Source organism: Gavialis gangeticus, unplaced genomic scaffold, assembly GCF_001723915.1.
Source record: "Gavialis gangeticus isolate Ggan-Ray unplaced genomic scaffold, GavGan_comp1, whole genome shotgun sequence".
Classification (NCBI taxonomy): Eukaryota; Metazoa; Chordata; order Crocodylia; family Gavialidae; genus Gavialis; species Gavialis gangeticus.
In genome coordinates this window covers 10,092,054-10,094,785 of record NW_017729012.1, presented here as the reverse complement: position 1 = coordinate 10,094,785, position 2,732 = coordinate 10,092,054, and positions in this window count along the sequence as shown.

Genomic DNA, 2,732 nt, shown 5'->3' with positions numbered 1-2,732 from the left:
GGGGGGGGGGGGTCTGAGATGGCTGTCTAGCCTAGTCTCTGTTTTGAGGCAGTGTCTCGGAGGATAAGGGATTAGGGAAGCCAAGGAAGGAGGAGACCTAAACTTTCCCGATGGCATCTCTCTCTGCATCTTGCAAGCAGCCTTCACTTGGAGCCCCAGCCTGGATATCCAGGGGCTCTTTGGTTCTTGAGCTGTTGCAGAGATCCCAGCAGAAAGAGGGGTGCCGTCCCACCGCTGTGCTCTCTCTGCCTTTGTGCGTCGCCACTGCACCCTCTGAAACGGGAGGGCTGGTGAGAGCAGGGACGCAACATGGAGGCTGCTCTTGGGCAAGCAGAGGCGGGGGTGGAGGGAGACGCACCTTAGCATTAGCAGAGCCAGCTCCCAGATGACTCCCTTCCAGGAGCCTGGAGCGGAGGGAAGGAGGGAGCCCAGGGCTTGGGCAGATGAATTTTCCGCTGGCCCAGGGCCCTGCCGACATCTGAGTGCAAGCATCTGAAGGGTGATTTATGAGACTTTCAATGCAAAGGCATTCAGATGCTTTCTTCCCAGCCACTGCTCTGCCCGGAAAAGGCTTCATGTGCAAAAAGCATTGACTGGGGAAAGAAAAGCGCATTCCCCCAGTGACGACGGGGAAGTCAGCACATGGTGCAAACGCCCTCCTGCCTCCCACTCCGGCTGCAAGCGAAGTGCAGAGCACGGCTGCTGGGGAGAGTATTCCCAGGTACCTGCAACCCCCTGGGAGCCCAGCTCCTTTACGATCTCCAGCCCACCTACAGAGCCACCCAGCAGGACCCCGAGGCTTGATCAGAACTAATTGCTGGGTGTTCGTGCCTCCCTAGCCGCCAGGGACTAAGCTCGTTTCTTGGGGAAGCAGCCGAGATATCCGCTGATGCCCCAGGGAGCTGGGCCGGCGTGCACGCAGGCTGCATTCAGTTGCTTGGGGATGCAGGTCCAGATCCTTCTCCCCCTCCGAAGCACCTAAGCGTGATCCTATCACCCTGCTCGAGCCCCTGGAAAGCCACCGAGGTGCCTAACACGCTGTCCCCCGCGCCGTGAGGTTGAAGCAGACAGAGCACCTGCTTGCCCTTTGCACTGACAGGTTTGAGAGGCATGCGTGTGAACGCGTGTGCCCAGACGTGCCAGCTGGCGCCTGCACAATTCCTCACAGGAGAGGCCCGGCTCTGCTGAGGGGTGGTCCGCAGCGCCTAATGCTGCATCTCTCCAGGTCTTTGGGGAACTGCTACTTGCAGGCCCCTGTGCGGCGTTTCCGTGCCGTACGCAGCATCCTGGAGCCGCGCGGCTCTCGGAGCTGGGCACAGAAGGGGCCCAGAGGGCCTGTGAAGCAGCGGGGCTCTGTACCTGAGCAGCGGGGAGGCTCTGCACTCTGAGATGCACGTGTCCGAGGAGGGGTGCAGGCCTGCAAGCGTTATTCTCCCCTGCCCACATGTGGCGGTATCCAGTGGGGAGCAGGCAAGGGGGAATCGCCTCTCAGTCAGGAGAGTTCAGAGGAGCCGGGTGCACCTGGCGCTGCGTGGGAGCAAGACTGGCTGGGGGCGCAAGGAGGGGACGATTTGTTGGGTTACATTTGGCCGCTAAAGGACGAGGAGGGAATGGAGCCTTTTCCAGCTACTGCTTGTTATCTATCTGCTGGTAAAATCCCTCCAGGCCGCTCCCAGATAAATGGCGCTGGCTGGAGGGGGTGTGGGCTCTCACTCCAAGCTAGGGGTTTGGTTTCTAGTCCAGCTCCCGCGCAGACTTGCTGCACATCGCTCTCTCTGCCTCTCCGTTTCTCCATCTGGAAGTGAGGAAGGTACTTCCCAGCTGGGGATTAACGGCTTCATGAGCGGGAGCGCTGTAGCGGAGGGAGAACGATACCGGCTGGTCTCCCCAGGGCAGCGTGATGCTTCATTCACGGCCGTGAAGCCCTGCCAGCTCTCCTGGTCTGCAGTGGTGCGCTGGGAGGGCGAGCATTGGTTCAGAAAGCTAAACGTGCCCCTCGCCCGTCTGCGAAGGGCCGGAGCCCGCTGCCCCCCCACAGGAGAGCCCCTGGGCGGGGGACGGGATGGGCGGCTGGAAAGAAGCAGCAACTGGAGACCCTGGGGTGCTCTCTGCGTAGCAGGTTCCCACGCGGGGACCAGCGCACGCATCTCTAGCCCATCACCGGCGACCGAGCGCACGGTGTACTCAGACAAGGGGCCGTGCAATGCCATGGGCCGAGCTTTACGCCGCGGGTCGGTTACGGTTTCCCAGAGCCCGGCTCAGTAAGCCGGGTCTGTCCGAGCACTTATAACGTAGCGAGCGGGTACCAGCTCCGATGCTGCAGGGGTTCGGGCAGACCTCTCCGGCTGCGCTAGTGCCACCCTGGCACAGGGAGGGAATTGGGCCGTGTGCCCCGGGAGACGGTAAAGTCTGGGTGGGACAAGCAGCACAGGCTGGTGATGCCCCGAGAGCCAGGCAGGACTGACACCCGTCTTGCTGGGTGCTGAACAAAGATGTGGAGGTGCACGAGCCCTGCCCCGAGGAGCTTAGGGCCGGGCAGGGCAGGAACAGAGCCAGCCCCTCGTCTGACACCTCCCTGCGAGTGTGCCCGCCGTGCGCCTCCTTGTCACCCGGGAAGGCGCTTCCTCAGCCCGCAGGGTCGCGGGAGCGCCCGGACGGGCGGCCTGGCTCAGAGCCCGGGTGGGGAGGAGGCGGGTGTGCCGGGGGCCGGGGCCGGGCCGGGCCGGGCCGGG